We start from the raw sequence: 16614 nt of genomic DNA, 5'->3' as shown, positions 1-16614 counted from the left end.
AGATTTATTTTAAAGTAACATATACCAGTTCATCAACAAAAATATCTAGATCTGTAGAGCTTTTTGCAAAGGATTTGCTCACTGTGATACTTCTAGTGGCTATTACATCAAAGTATTTGGCTCTGGTACAATGCTCATTGTAACAAGTAAGTTATGTGGTAATTACAGTAATACAAAGATAAAGATGCTTCTTTGTCATGCACGTTTATAACCTGAGAATGTTGCTTTTTCTATAGACAAGAATTCTTTGCTGTTAACTGAGTTGGGTACCTTATTCTCTGGGTTGTATCCCACAGTGACGAGCTGGGGACAGACATTAGCTGCAGTAAAAGAGTTCAGAACCTGCTTACTCCTTGTGATAACCTGTAAATAGAATATACTGTTTTAAAAATTATACCACTTATTGTCAGCAGTATGAAACAAATGATTTTGTCAGATAAGTCTATTATGGCCTGGTTCAGTGTTTATGATGTCATATGCTTACACACACTCAGTGATGAAATGAGGATATTTTCATCCTTTCTAGTTCAAACTTTTCATAAAAATATAATTGGTCATGTTTTATCCAACTCTCTAGCAGGAGGCAATTTAAAAAACTTTCATAAAGTGCCAAATCATTGACTATTTTTTGGCAATTATTTTGATCAGCTCTATTTCTAGAATGACAAAATTAATACTCAGGAGAATTATTTGAAAATAATTCAGAAGATCCAGCAAAAGCCTACTAATTTGCACTTTGCTGATCTACTGCAGGATTTGGACACGAGCAGCAACCTCACCTCTATTTCTCACCAAAGATTTGATAGCTGAGTTCTGTTGAGAAAGCCAGTATTAGTAATGCTTCAGAACCAAGATTTTCAGAAGCAGTTGACCAAAGTTAAGCTCCTAAACTCGTATTTAGGCATTTGAGTGGCTTGATTTCAAGAAGTGCTAGGTATTATGCTTAACACCGCATTACATTTATCAAATAAAGGAACAAAGTCAATTCGGGATTATCATCCTTGCTATTTTCTTAATTGATATTTGTCGTTGAGTGATACATGTTAATGTATTTTATATATCTTCCCAAAATGGCGCTCAGCAATAGTTCCCCCAAAGCTGCGTCTTTGATAGAACATAGGTCACTGCACGTATTGCTTTAAGGTGAATCATCGATGAAAAATATTTTCAAAATGGTTCAGTTTCTTAGTGTGGGCAAGGTTTAAAGATTACTTTTTTAACTCTCTTTTAAAGGTGCTAAACAAGGATCTTAAATAGCATATGCAGTTAGTTTGGGGCAAAACGATCTCCTGCTAAAGAGGCCTTTTTAAAAGGTGTCTGGAACTTTTATTTCCCTTCCATTTCAGTACGTCTACGCTGCAATAAAAATCCTGTGGCATGTAGTCTCAGAGCCTCGTCAATTGACTAGAACTCGTAGGGCTTGGGTTGCGGAGCTAAAAACTGCTTGGGTTGCAGAGCTGAGAACTGGGTTTCAGAGCCTATGCTCCAGCTCAAGCCCAAATGTCTACACTGCAATGTTTAGCCCTGCAGCCCCAGCCCTGCTAGCCATCATTAGGTGACCAGGGCCAGCTGTGGGTCTGATATTGCAGCATAGACAGACTCTTTCTTTCATTATCATAGTGTCTTTTATATGCAAGTTTTGGTTAAATGAAGGGCAGATTTTCAAAGTCACATATGGCTGTGTATGTGCTTACCTACCATCTGTGCCTTTGAAAATCTCCCCTGGTTTATTATATGCTAACTGGTCAGGTATCTGAATTGCGAGTGGTGTGGATGTTAAGGTTGCCTTATATGTGATCTCCTTGGCATTTCTTGATTATATTGTCAAGAAATGCACCCTTACCTAAATTACTGAAGTGCTTTTGTGTGAGATAATGTCAGAGTTCAGACAGATCATTCTCAAGACTGTGAAAGCATCTGTGTATTCCATATTCTCCCTGGTAGACACTGCTTAATCATCCTCATTGGGTGCCTAATCCCTGAGTTGTACAAATAATGGTGGTTCTCATATCGTACCCATTAGAGTGCATTCTGTCATCTTTAAAGACATTTACATTAAAATAGTATAACTGAATTCTTCTGGAATATTCTAGAAAAAACCTGATCCTGATGGCAATCAATGCAGAAGCCAAGGATTGAATTGAATGTGGAGTCTGAGCTATGCCCTCTGACCTCTAGACGTTGTCCTTCATGGACAGAATTGAAGTGGTTTGGTGGGATGTTGTGAAGAAGCTTCCCCTGTCTCTAACCGTGTTGTATCTATTCTGTGATGAGAGGAATTCAGTATACATTGATATCTAACTGGCAATTTTCACAAGCACTTGGTCATTTTATTTTAAAATAATATGAAAAATAATTCACCAAAATTTAATCCAAAGTTTCATAGCAAAATTAAAAACAAAAAAATTTGGCATCCTTATTAAAAGAGAGTTCCAAAGATTGTATCTCACATTATATGGCAGAAGTAACTTATGTTTTTCTAATACAAATTGCATTAAGAACAGAGTGATCAGTGCAGATCATTAGTTATATAGTATAAAAGAACAATTACTACCGATAATTATTTTGATTACAAGATTCTCAAGTAGTCTAGGGTTAGTTTAAATTGGTTTGCTGCCTTTTGAAATAGTTCCAGGTATTATTTTTTGACATAACCGACCATATATAATTTAAAATTCTTTATAGAAAAATATGTAAGTATCTGATCCAAGATCCGTTGGCCCTAAATGACCAAATTCAAATTTATGGCAGAAAGTGATGTGCAGTTGTGAACAAAGATTCTTTAGAGGACAGGTATCCACCTTAAAAAAACCTCATCATGAGAGGGAATCTTGCTGGCAGTTTTAGCAGACGTACCATGGATTTAATGGGCATGAAGAATAATTTACCATCTCATCCTTTAAGGTGACCTTTGCAAACAGGGTTCAAATATACTGTTAAGATAAGGAAAGAAATCTGGCATTGAAGAAAATAGATTCCCCAGAAATGATTACCCATCACAATTTACAACAGCATTGCTAAGCACTGGACCACTACTGTAGAATGCTGAAGTATTTTTAATATAGGTATTTTCTAGTTCTGTCAATGTGGCACCTTTCACAAGCACTAATACACTTTTAAACCGAATTGTGTGCATTTTTTAAAGAAAAAGAGAAATGTCAAGTGATGCTGTGGCATCCTAGCCCTAGAAAACTCTAAGCCTTAAGTATGTAGAATGCATTTCATGTTTTTGCCTTATTTTTTATGTCCACTCCTAGAGTACTCCAAACATCTAGTGCAATCTATTAGAGTTTGGAGTGTGAGAGGAATATGCGATCAAGCATTTGCTATTTTGTAAGGAAAAGTCATTTTAAGAACAAGGATCTGACCCATAAGTTTTTGCAAAGCACAGGAACACAGTGAGAACATTTATATCAAAGTCTTTGGCTCTGGTACAAAACTCATTGTTTCAGGTAAGTTCCATAGTAGCATGGAGAAAAAGTTACTTATGATAATATTAAACAGAGAAAGCAGAGCACAATTTCTTCAACAGACAGTGGAAAAGTGATATGCAATCTTCAGTGGAAGAATGAATGTGTTTAGTATCTAAATGTGAGGTTAATGTAGAGAATTCAGGGTTAAACAGATGTGTGATTATACTGATTAATAATTAATGACATAATGACATGCATCTGACAAAGTGGGTTGCAGCCCACAAAAGCTTATACCCGCAGAAATATGTTATTCTTTAAGGTGCTACAGGACTCTTGGTTTTTTTGGTTTTTTTTAAATTAATGAAATAGAATTTCTTTTGCTCACCCTGGGCCAAATCTGGGTTGTTCTCTTATGTGGGGGGGAGTGATCAATGTCCCAAATCAGGAGAACATCCACAGTTCCATCCAGTGCAAGGGGACAAGCCAAAGGGGCAACACTAGAGGACCCCTGGTGCACCAAAGAACAGAGGGGGTTGGGTGTAGGTGTGTGGTGAAGGGATGGCATGGCCAGCAGGTCTGTGACTAGTGACATAAACTGGCTAAAATCCCTACTCAGTGGGTAGGCAACTGCATGGGCATTACTAAACCTCCTGGGGTGTGGTACTCTAGCTAGGTTAGGGCAGAAATTTCATATTCCCATCCTTCGTATCCTATAGAAAACCTCTTTACCCAGCTTAGTGCAGGTGACCAGGATTCAGTCTCTTGTATCACAAGTATGTATTAGTCAGGAGATGTAAGAACATGGGCGTGAAATCTTGGCCCCATCAACGGGAGTTTTGGCATTGACTTGGGTGAAGCCAGGATTTCATGCCAGGTGTACGATCTGGGAGAAAGGTTGTGCATGGGAACCAAGAGAGACGATATTTGTGAATATTGTATATGTACTTTGAGATTAGTATTGTAATTTTCTATTATATAAAATCAATTCAAATTCATATTGAAACATAAATACCATGACACAAGGGTGGAGAAGAGCAGGAATAAAAAGGCATGATCCAGCATCCATTCAAATCAATCCCAAAAGCCCCCATAACTTTAGTAAACATCAGATCAAGCCCATAACATACACCGTAACCCAATCTTTCAAGGTTCTGATCTGCCATTGACTTACATGAAGGCTGGGGCTACTCAGTAGCTCAGGATCAGATTCCTTGTCAATTCTTGACTAGTTTAGTCACTCTGCATGGTGGAGGGGGTTCCTTCCCTGACAGATTGAAATACTGTTGCCATAAGGCAAGGAATTTTTCAAATTATACAATGATTTAATGAGTGATTGTTCTTAATGACAATAACACAAGCAATATGAACAAGTTTATAACCTGAATCAAATTCTTCTCTCATTACATCAGAGCATCTATATCTCTTGCATGACAAAAATTTGACCTAACATATTTTGTAGACTGTCCATATTAGCGAGAGAATCTATGCAACACATGAATAAAAAGCGGAACTAGGATTTGGCCCTTGCTGCATAATAGTCCAAAGGGCCAGCTAGATTTAGGTTGCTAAAATATGCATCTCAAAATCACTCTGTCCTTTGTGATTGAGACTTCAATAGGAACATGACCAATCCCCACATCTACTTGCCTTGTTCGAGTCCTTTTAGTTGTACTGCACAGGAAAGAAAAATTGTATTAAACAATATTATATTTTTAAAAACACTCAAAATAGTGTTTGTCATCTAGGAAAATGTCATGAAATGTTTGGAGAAAAGGGGATAGGTGACATGGAGTGCCATAGAATGCGTATTTTTTGTAATACTGTTATATATATTGTATATTATAGTTATATATTTTGGAAATGCATCCGTTAAACCACTCTGTCAGTATATGGACAAAAAAAAACTAAGCGTCCAACAGTATTTAACTGAAATATCCTTCTCCATCAATGCAGTAGGCAAGAGAAAACAGGAGTCCAACATTATGTCTCAAAGATCAAACAGATCCTCTCTGTCAGTGAAATGAAAGATTTTGTTTTAAACAGAATTTAAAAGTTACATAATTAATATTAATCCACAGTATTTGAAAATATCAATGTTAGCTCACACTGAAAAATACATTGAAATTTCCTCCATTTATTTGGTTGAATTAATTGGCTCCCAGTTGTGCTTATTGAAGCTATTTGAGAGCTAATCCCTCTTGAGTAGAAATGTCTCGGGAAGTTTTTGTAGTAAGTTGCAGCACTGTGGGAGCTGGGAAAATCTTTGGAACTGGCACAAAACTTGTCGTAACTAGTAAGTTTTTAGAAAAACTATTTAAAATGTTTTATAATAGCAAGATCCAATATAATAGCAAGAAAAGTTCACTGGCAAAGAGTGTATTACGAGTATAATAATTTATTAATAACAACAATGTAATAATAAGTCAGGGCTATGAACAGAGGAATGTAGTAACAATCCTTTTCTCTTTTGGGTCTAAATGAGTGGTATTCAACCTTTTTTCATTTGTGGATCCCCTAAAAAATTTTGAATGCAGATGCGAATCCCTTTGGAAATCTTAGACATACTCTGCATTCCCCTAGGCGTCCAAAGACGACAGGTTGAAAACCACTGGTTTAAATAATTCCGGGAGCTGAGCAGCCTCAATGTCGTCGGCTTCAATGGGAATTGAGAAGTGTTGCTGTGCCAAGCACATAAAGCAAAATGAAATTTACAAACATAACATTTATATTTTTAATCAATTCTAATTGCATTAAGTATTTTGTTTTCAAATAGTGAATCAGCATTGTTTAGGTCTGATAGTTTACTTATAAATGGCATGCATATTGAAACATACACAAAAATAGTTAGCGGTACATGACTTACAACATTATGCTGCAATCTTGGCTCTCGAAAACCTCCCATTGAACTTAACAGGATTTTCATTTGAACAAGGAATGCAGTCAAAAGGCCCAGAGTCAATGACCTTCTTAAAAAAAAGAGAAATGATAGATAAAATAAAAATATATTTATCATTAAGAATATTCTTTTAAAACGTATCTTAATTGTTAGAAAATTCCATTTAAATCAATTAGACAAGCAAGGTGTTTTGAAAGGATAGGTTGGACCAAACTAACAAGTTCTTCCAAACCGGAAAGGATTATTGAGTTGTAAATTAAGAGTTTGATCTTCCTAAGGTGTCTTGTACAAACCCCATTGAAGCTAACAGAAAGAATTCCATTGCCCTGAATGGGTTTTAAATCACTTCAAATTTTTAATAAAAATGTTTTTGGTCGTGCTTTATCCAACTCTGTACCAAGCAGTTGACTAAAGCTAGACTCCTAAATTCTTATTTCGGCATTTGAGTGGCTTGATTTTCAGAAGTGTCAAGCATTATGCATAACACTGAGTTACATTTGTCAAATAAAGGAATGTAGTCATTTCACAATGTATCATCCTTGCTAATTTCTTAATTGATATTTGTCATTGAGTGATACATGTTAATGTGTTTTCTGTAATTTCCCAAAATGGTGTTTGGCTCGTTTCCATCACAAGATCAATTTTGGCTCCTCTCCCCCTGTTTATATATATCTATAATGAAAAAAAATATTGCTTTAGAGTCTCAGCTAATGTAAACCTAGGTTGTATCAGCTGGATCTGCAATAGAACAGGGGTTGTTTCCTATATCATTTATAGATCAATCCTTGATGAAAAATATTTTCACAATGGTTCAGTTTCTTAGTGTGGGCAAGACATAAAGATTACTTTTCTAACTCTCCCTTTCAATGTTACTAACCAAGGTTCTTAAATAGCATATGCAGTTAGTTCGGGGCAAATTTATCTCCTGATAAAATAGTCTAGAATTTTTTAAGTAAGGCCTTTTTAAAAGGTGTCTGGACGTTTTATTTTCCTTCCCTTTTGGTATATCTACAGTGCAATAAAAATCCTGTGGCACTAAGTCTCAGAGCCTGGGTCAATTGATTCAGACTCATAGGACTTGAGCTACAGAGCTAACAACTGAACTGTGGACATTCAGGGTTGTGCTGGAGGCTAGGCTTTGAAACCCCCACTTCTCACTGGGTTTCAGAGCCTGAGTCCAGCTCAAGCCTGAACATCTACACCGCAGTTTTTAGCCCCACAGCCTCAAACCTGCAAGCCAGAATCAGGGGACCTGGGCCACCCGTGGTCGTGCTGTGGGTCTGTTATTGCAGTGTAGTCATACCCTGCCTCTTGTTATCATAGTGCCTTTTATAGGCAAGTTTTGGTTAAATAAAAGAGATATTTTCTAAGTCCCAAATGTTTTTAAATGAACCAGAACATAAAGCTGTACTTAGGATTCATTCAAAAAGTATATAATACATTTTGTGTTTGGAAACCAAGTTAGTAGACACTCACAAAAGCCTGCTGTCAGTCAGTAAACAATATGTCCCTAAAGCTAGAACTCAAAACAGTTAACTCAAAATAGTTAAAACACATTTGGTAGCAGAATATCTTTCTCATGCTGAACTCAGAGTTGAGGGGGTGTCCTTGAGAGCGATTTGGAGGATTAATGCACGATTAATGAAGATGCATCTCTGTTAGTCCACTTTAAAATCCTTAGATTCTTTACTTATTTTGTCAAAAGAACAGCATACTATGTATTATGTAATAATGCATTTACTTAATTACAAAAAATATTTATTTCTCTCCCCAAAATTAATCCAGATACACCAGCAAAACTAGATCCCAAGAAGATCCAGGTCCTGCCTCCTTCTACTGAAAAAGATGGGAAAGTAACATACATATGCCTTATTGAGGATTTTTACCCAAATGTTATTAAGGTGACTTGGAAAGATGACAAGAACAATATAGAGAAAAATGCAATAAATGGAGAAATTTGGCCCTCTGACGATAAAACAACATCATACTCAGTGAGCAGCTGGCTTACCATAGATAAACTTCGCAGCAAGAACTATAAGTGCACATATCAACATGAAAGCAAAGAGGACTTTGTCTCTATCGAATCCCAAGGTATATTCTATATATTATATATGTATTTAGAGGATTCACTGTTTCTTTGCAATAAAATTACTTAAGCACAATGCATTATTGTTTCTACAGGGCTTAAGCTCCCAAATCCAATGTTAGCCTAATTACAGAGAGACGGAAACTATCACTGAAGCTTGCTTTTCCATTGCAAGCTCAGTTTTGGCTCCTTCCTCTCCCCCGGTTTAAATCTTTCTATAATGAAAGCATATGTTGACTGAGTTTCTTAGTTAGTGTAAATCAGCATAGGTCCACTGAAGTCAATGGAGCTCTATGGATTTATACAACTCAAGGACTTGTCCTACAGAGTTTGGTTTTGAATGAGTTCTATATATTACAACAAAAGTGAAAACACACCAAGTATCTAACTTGTTAAAGCAGACTAAAATGATTACACAAACTAATATCATAAAGAGAATGGAAGGGAAAGAAAGAGAAGTAATTTATTTTTGGTTCTTATCTGAGATCTAGTTTAGATCTTTAAGAACAAAATCTTTCTCTGTCCTTTTGATATAATAGGTATTTTTCCAACTTCTATTCACATATAGCTACATTCTAAACTCGTGTAAATGGGCATAGTTCAAGTTAATGGAGCCAGTCCAGTTGACACTGGCTCAGATTTTGGCCCATAGTCCTTACATTTCAGTTCTCAAAGTGCCATCTGATAAAAGCATATTTTAAGGTTATTATTGATTTGCAGTATGTATCTTACCCTCAGGTCTCAGGGAGCATGAGGCAATCAATAAGAGAAGGTACAAATGTATCTGTTTCAAATACAACAGAAAAAAAAGACTTATTGACCATCCCTCTCTTGCACATCCAAAATGCCTAAGAGATGGGCTTTAGACTGGACACTCATCAGGACTATGTCCTATTGTCCCTTGTACAGTATTAAACAACAATAGCATGCCCTGAACACCAATAATCTCAAGTTCCCTCAGGCCAGAGACTAAATCAGACAGCCAGGTTTTTATCTGCCGACTATACACACACATTGCAAAGAAGAAAAACACAACTGAGAACTTTGATGGGACAAAATACATCTGGTTGTACGTGAATAAAAGTTGGCATGCACAGAAGGGCTAATGCCCAGATCCTGCAATCAGATCTGCTAGTATAGACACTGATATGCAGGCAAATTCCAAAGACTTCAGTGAGCTCTGTAAAGGCACAGAGATCTACACTGACCGATCTGATTGCAACAATAGCACCTAAATGTGGTTATCAGGCAATCAGGCAAGTACTCATTGCCTGGGTGTATGCATTTTCCCAGTTTTATCTCTACTGAAATTTGCCCATGAACTACATGCCGCTGAGCATTTACTCTGTAGATACAACTTAGGTGCTCATTTGTTTAAAGATACTAACTTTTCATAGTTGAGTCACTGTTATTACATAACATTTATCATCCGTCTTTTTGAACTTCTATCAAGAAAAGTGTGCGTTAATTTTCAACCAGAATCCCATTTGACAATTAAAGTCTTCTTTGCATGTTACACTTCTATGCTTTCAGATACCCCTGAAGGTCCAACATTCAGGACCCTCAAGGACCCTGAAGGTCCAACCCCAGAACCTTGTATCAACAACCCTGAAAACAGAACAACACTTACCACAGGTGATTGTGTCCAATTTTCATTTTCTCTACAATATAGTTAAGAATTAAGCACCTTTTCACATGGTTAAGACATAAGTGAAAATAGTCTCTCTTTCTAGCATAGTAAATCTAGCTGTGGAACGCTGCTGTAAGTTAACCTCTGCAGTGGGTCCAGTACCTAATACCTATAGGCAACTCCGGTTAAACACTGTAGAGGTTCTGCTCAAATACATGTTTTGGGGGTATTCATTGTGCTTTATTAACATGTCACCTGTGTCATTGTTCTTTAGCCCACACCTGCCACTCTTCTTTAATCTAATACTGAACATGTTAAATTACAGAAAGCATTCAAGGCCAAAATTTTCAAATAGTCCCTAAAGGTGTTGAATGCTTGACGACCCAATTAACTTCAGTATAATTTGTTGGTGATCAGCAGTTCTGAAAATCAGACTTTTATTTAGCTACTCCAATACAGATTTTAGAACAAATGTAGGCACCCAAGACAGAAAATTTTGGCCTAAAATCATAGCAATACCTATTATTAGCTGTCAGTGCCAGAAGCACAAGCATCCTGCTTACTCCTTAGCAGACACCAAGGACACCAGCACTGAAAGGGCCTCTTTGCTTCTATCAGCTCTGCTGGATGGGAAGGTCTGTTCGGAATGTAGACCTGTTTAGAGGACACAATCAGACACTGATTTATACATAGTCTGTAGATGGCATAATTAATGTAATCAAATACCCTATATACCTTATGCTATCCTGCACATGGTTTTATATTTATTTTTTGTCAGGCTGTAGAATATGTACCATTAACCTTTTTTTTTTTTTTTTGTATTTTAATTTTGTGTAGATATTACAGAGAGATTAATGCATAGGACCGCATATTTAATATACATTGTCCTTCTCCTAAAAAGCACCATGTACTATGTCATCGTACTCTTCTTCACGTACCGAATGAGAAGTCCAATCAAACGCCACGGAAAGAAACCTTAAACTTCTTCTTACACTTTGTAATGTCAGCATTTGTATCTGAAATTTATTATGCTTTGCCATAAGCCTGTTCACATGAAACACCTCGCTCTAAATATTAAAATATGCATTTCAATTTGATTTTGTTTGTTATTTTTCTAATTAGCACATATGGTTTCTTTTTCTTGCAAGCTAGCAGTTCTACATCTGACCATTTTTTCTATTTTATTATTTGAATTCGTAATTGTGGAACTTTAAAGGCTGAGGCTTCACTCTTTTATTTCAATGGGATTTTGCATCACAAAGCAATGTAAGATCAGTCTCCTAGTCTTATCCTGCAAAAGCACTGTGCACAAAAACAATTTTTCAGATGTGAATAGGCCAACTGCATTCTGTGAAGTCAGTAAGAAAACTCACCCAGTAAGTATTTGCAGGGGTGGTCTATTCTGTAACTAAAAATGATTTGTCATTTCATTTCTACTAATTTCAATTATTTGCTTTATAAAACAAAAGCAAGTTTCTGAAATATAACTAATTTTTTTTTTTAAATTGAAAGATTAGTGTATTTTAAATAAAATTCAGCATTGCAGAAAATGTTGTCCAGTTTATTCATTTAAAGGAAATCAATTTTAGGAACTGCCAAGGAAGATGCTCTAGTGGTAGAGACCAATCCGTTTCATCCCCTGCATTCAACCATCCAAGTTATTTATTTGACTTATTTATCACCCTAATATCTGAATGTCTCACAAACCCTAATGCATTTATCCATACACCACTGCTGTGAGGAAAGGAAGTGCTATTATCCCATACAACAGATCGGGAACAGAGGTCCATAGAGACTAAGTGACTTGTCCAAGCCACATGGAAAGTCTGTTGAAGAAGAGAATTAAACTCAGGTCTCTCAAGTCCAAGGTGAGCACTAAGCACTAGACCATGAGTCCTCCCTTCACCCCAACCCTGTCTCTGTCCCCCTCTCCCATATCCACCCCTCCCCTTATGCTCCTATCCTCCCCACATCCTCCAGCTTCTGTCCTATCCGCTTCCAATCTAATCCTTCCCCACTATAGGTACCCGCATGCCTCCTCTTCCTCTCCCTCTATTCCTGTCCACCACCTCTTACCTCCTGTCCATTTCCTCCTCTGCTGTTCCCCCACCTGTAAGCCCTGTTTCTTGTCTCCAACAGCTTTCCACAGATCCTGGCAACCATCCCCCCTCTCACTCTGCTTCTCCTCACACTCTGGCTCCTGCACCCCTCTTCCCTCTCTCCTTGTGTTCTTCCCTCCCTCCCTCCTCCCCCAACACACTCTTCACCCCTCTGCATTAAAACTCAGGCTGCTTCCTTCTCCTTCTCCTACCCTGGATGCTGCATGGGGATGAGGCACTGAGCACATAGAGGAGAGTAGGTCCCTGCTCTCACATCTGGTGCTAAAGTGGCCTGCAGCAGCAACAGTGTTGTCCACCTCAAAACTCGAGGTTTTGGCAAACACATGCAAAAAAGTAGTTCCGAAATTGCTGACCTCAGCATTTCTTCACTGATTGGGCTACTTTTCAAAGTCCTGAGAAGCATAAAAAAACAACCTTTATTTGGCAGCAGGTGACTCTTTGGGTGAACGCTGGGTGATTAAGATGGTCTCTGTCTCTGCTGCCATGGGTGGCCTTTGTGAATGAGTAATCACCATGCTGCATGTACAGCTGGGTGGGGTGGCAGCCAATGGAGAAACAGGGCAGGGAATATTCCCAGAAGTAGCCCACATATGAGCAAGCAGTGGCTGTTGCTATGATGCCTCTGCGGAGTGCACAGGAGCAACAGTTGTCAGGGCCAGTTGCATCCTGCAAGTGGTGGCACCTTTCCCAGTCTCTCACCAGGAGCTATTGCCTCTGCTGCTGTGGGTGGCATGAAGTCTCAGTGGGCAGAGCAAGGAGCCGTGGAGGTGGACTTCCCATAGCCACCATAATTGGTATGATTTAATCCTGGTGTAATTATGCATAATTCACAGCACACTCATGGTAAAAAATAGGTCATTTCACCCTGTGGTCATGGCAACTTTGTGGAACATGTGGCCCTGCCTTAATGGTTTGTTAGTTTGCTTTGATCTCATTCTCTTTGAAGCTGGACTAGGTGAAAGTGAACTCATGAGCAAATTAGTCTGAGGCAGAAAATTGGCATGGAACATTTCAACCAGAACATTTTAAGATTGGCAATGTTATAAGCAACTGAAAAGAGGGTCTTTTAATGGGAAGTTTCAGGCAACCTTAATTTATAGGCATCCATAACTAAAGTGTGCCCCTTATAATTATCATGTTTGTCTCTATCACACACCTTGAATGCAAGTCCTACTCCTATCTCTCTCTTCAGACTTCACCCAACTACAACAAACCCATTTTTATTAAATGTGAAAACCTATGTTAATGTAAATTTAGGGTTGTACATTTAAACTAGAAAAAGTCAGAAATAAGAGAAGGAGAGAGGATCATTCTTCTGTTTCCCTTCTATTCCCTCTTCCTGGGTCCTAGAAGTGGAAAGATTTTGGCTTGTCCTTATAAATTATCTCAGAAACCTCTGAGTACCCTATAGCCTTCCATGTCTATTTTGTATTGCTATTTATCACTCATTACTGTAGTGTCTAAGGGGTGATGTATAAGAGTGACCCCAGATGGTATGAGTCAGACTTGTTACCAGATTTGCCCGTCACCATGGGGTGTGCTCATTTATTAGGATTACCTTTCTGGAAGGGGGTGTGATTCTAGGGGTGTGATTCTACTAATGTACTGCTTGTGTTATTGTGTGTTCATATGGCTACAAGGCCCCTCCCAATGGAGCTATCCTGCAGGACCTAAGGTTTTCAGGGCTGGGTTCCTCCAGCACTAGATTCAGATAAACACCCACACACACACACACTCTCTCTCTCTCTCCAGATTAATGGAGTGCGTCTGAGTGGACTGGGCTATCAGCACTGTCAGCTGAGCCCTTTTGTGTCCCTGAACTCGGCAGGCTGGGTGACACCACACTTTCAGTGGCCATCCTTATATGCCCCTTTGCAACACACCAGAATAGAGCACACTTCTTGAGCAGGCTGGGTCTAAACAGCACTTTTTGGCTGCCTCCTCTTATTTGCCCCTGGACTCAATCAGGCTGAGTCAAACAGCACTTTCAGCCACCACCCTTTTTTGCCCCTGGACTCCGTTGGCTAGGCAGAGCAGCACTTCTCAGCTGTCCCCTTCATATGCCCCTTTACACCACAATTGTTCTAGCAGTAACCCCCTTGATGAGCAAACCCCATAGGATTTTTGGGCACTCCAGAGATCTTTGGCTTAGGTAAAAGAAGCATTGCTGCAGAGCAAGATAGGGACCAAGAACACAAAGGAGTGGAATAAAGTTTGGAGAGAGAGAGAGTGGCAACCAGCTTGATTATAAGAGTTAGTTTATTGCCAGGTATATAAAACTTATGATACTAATAGTGATACCATGCAAGGAGAGAAAAACAATCAAACACTCACAATACTACATAATTACAGTTGGGTTATTGAAGAAAGCTATCCCAGGTTTGCTTACAAAAGTAGAAAGTTATACCTGGACTAGGAGAGAGAGAGAGAGAGAGAGAGTTGGGGGAAGGGGAACTGGGGGGGGGGGTCTCACCACTCCATGCAGCTCAGAGGTTCCTAGGAGACAGGCTGGTGAGCTTAGAGTCTGGAGTGCTTGAGTCAGGCAGAGTCCCCAGCACGATCAGTCAGGACGAGAGGAAGTTCCAGTGGAACTGATGCAGCATTTTGGATCCAAGCATGAGAACAGGGGTTTGAACTTTGATAGGGGTTTTTGTAGACACCAGGCTTGTTTATGGATAAACAATGTCTGGACAAAAAGAGCTGATCATTCCTGGCTATGGACAATGTTCCTTGAGAGAGCTCACAATGCAACCAGGATACGGTGTTTTGCATATCAATAACTAGAATGGTCTGATAACTGAGGAGCTGGGTGTGCACAGGTGAGAGTTTATTTACATCAAGAGCAGTGCGTCCCTGCTTTGGCAATCCCAGAGTTCAGTGTGGTCCCTGCTTTACCAAGCCCAGACTTCAGTGCATGTTCCATCTTCGATGTAGATGAGGCTTCTGTTCTCCAGTGATGTGCTAATTGAGATGCCTCTGTTTTACATCTTTGATGTAGATGAGGCATGGGGAGTTATATCACTCTTGATGGGAGGCTTTTAGTTGTGTCCACTGCCTTTTCATATTGAGATGTCTTTGGTTTCTGGTTCAAGCAGGGGCTCCGGGGGGGGGGGGGGGGGGGGGGGGGGGGGATTCAGGTGAGCCAGAGAGAGAGTAGGGGTTTTGCGCCCTGGTTCCCCAAGAACACAGAACTGCTAGGTAACAGACTTAATAAGCTAAATATGAGACAACAGTGTAACTCTGTTGCAAAAGAAGTGAACATCATTCTGGGATGTATTAGCAAGAACCAAGAAATAATTCTTCTGTTCTACTCCGTGCTCACAAGACCTCAGCGGGAGTATTGTGTCCAGGCCTAGGCCACGCATTTCCTGAAAGATGTGGAAAAATCAGAGAAAATGCAGGTATTCTCATGTGTCTGCATAATGGGAGAAGGAGGTGGGTCTTATGGCTAAAGTACAACATTGGGTCTCAGGAGATTTGGTGTCCATGCCTGGCTCTCTTTCACACACTTCTTGCATTACCAAGTCAATTAACCTCCATTGGTTTCAGTTTCTCCTGCTGTGAATAATACTTGCCTCACATAGGCATTGAAGCTTAATGCATTAAAGGACATTGAAATTCTTGGATGGAAAGTGCTACAACAGTGTAAGTTATTATGCGTGATGACGACAGAATGGCTACAGTATGGCTAAAACTTCATTTTCCTTTCTCAATACAGGCAACCCCATCCATGAGAGCAACAGCAACAGTGCTAATGCAAGAATTTTTGTGATGGTGTCACTTAACCCTGCTCAAAGCATGTCTAGAAGACATTGAGGTAAAAATACCGGTGAATACTATAGCCCTCGCTGCATCGCCCAGTACTCACTAGTGAAGATTCATCAACACTATTGCAATGATGGGAGATATTCCACAAAACGTCTTGGGTAGACAAGCCCTTTGACAACTACCTGTATCTTTTGGAGGAGCCTCTCTCTCTCTGTTTCTTTGCAATTTTTCATACCCACTGTCAGTTATTTCCCAGAATTATTCTGCAGAAGGGTGAGGGGCAGGTGTATGTGTGTGTGAGAGAGAAAGAGATCAGATACTCGGGTTAGTTCCCTTACAATTGGTAGATTGTCAGCCACACCTTCTGACTGAACTGAGGTGGGCTTCCTCAGATGTTATCTCTGTTCTGTTTTAAAATGACTGTGTATGCAGAGGAAAACATTATTCCTCGCCCTAGCAGCCATATAAAAAGAAGCCAGTAAATTGGTTAATACACAAACAAAAACAATCCCCACATACAAATGGGTAGCAAAAAAATCTATCTAGGATATAGGTTCCCAACAGCAGTCCAGGGAGCTCTTTGTGCTGGTCTGTAGAGAGATGGCTGATCACATAATGCTGGTTCCTCCCCATATCCATCTATGAAATTGCATTAAGACAGCTAAAAATGAATTAAATACTGTCCTGCTATTACTTTGCCA

The 16614-nt window shown here is 39.1% G+C and overlaps 1 long non-coding RNA gene across 1 annotated transcript; it reads right to left on the bottom strand.

Annotated features, from left to right (window-relative positions):
- Positions 1-269: 269 nt before the first annotated feature.
- LOC137162612 (uncharacterized) lies at positions 270-6327 on the bottom strand. Its single transcript, XR_010922424.1, has 2 exons — positions 6277-6327; positions 270-363 (listed from the first exon to the last, which is right to left on the bottom strand). It is a non-coding gene; the product is annotated as an uncharacterized lncRNA (long non-coding RNA).
- Positions 6328-16614: the final 10287 nt, after the last annotated feature.

This window comes from Emydura macquarii, unplaced genomic scaffold, assembly GCF_026122565.2.
Source record: "Emydura macquarii macquarii isolate MOO-44397 ecotype Brisbane River unplaced genomic scaffold, CSIRO-AGI_Emac_v2 contig_2432, whole genome shotgun sequence".
NCBI lineage: Eukaryota > Metazoa > Chordata > Testudines > Chelidae > Emydura > Emydura macquarii.
Note: the sequence above shows the minus strand (reverse complement) of the source record. Positions and strands in the feature narration are given on the sequence as shown.